This window comes from Myotis davidii, unplaced genomic scaffold (assembly GCF_000327345.1).
Source record: "Myotis davidii unplaced genomic scaffold, ASM32734v1 scaffold496, whole genome shotgun sequence".
Lineage (NCBI taxonomy): Eukaryota > Metazoa > Chordata > Mammalia > Chiroptera > Vespertilionidae > Myotis > Myotis davidii.
This window is the reverse complement of record NW_006289398.1, coordinates 7615920-7616306: the sequence shown is the minus strand read 5'-3', so window position 1 is coordinate 7616306 and position 387 is coordinate 7615920.

Below are 387 nucleotides of genomic sequence, written 5' to 3'. Positions count from 1 at the left end.
GGCCCGGGCAGCGGGAGCAGCCGGGGGGAGGGTGCTGCCTGCAGCTCGGGCCAGTGAGGCCTTTCCCTGCACCCCCTACCGCACCCCCACTCCCTCCTTATACCCCCTCCTGCACCCCCTCCCCCACACTCTCCCTGTACGCCTTCCCCACACCCTCCCTGAGGTCTTTGCTGGCAAGGCTGCCCCTGGCTCAGACCTCAGACACTCCCTGCATCCCTGACAAGCCCGGGTGGGCACAGTGGGGAGTGGGCCCCATCCAGGTGGTGAGCAGCCAATGAGACTTTAGGCTGCCACCCGCCTGTCAGTACACATCCCCCAGGTGGGGACCACAGCCCGCGACCCCATCCCCTTCTCCTGCTCCACCTTCTAGCGTCCCTGATCCCCCTT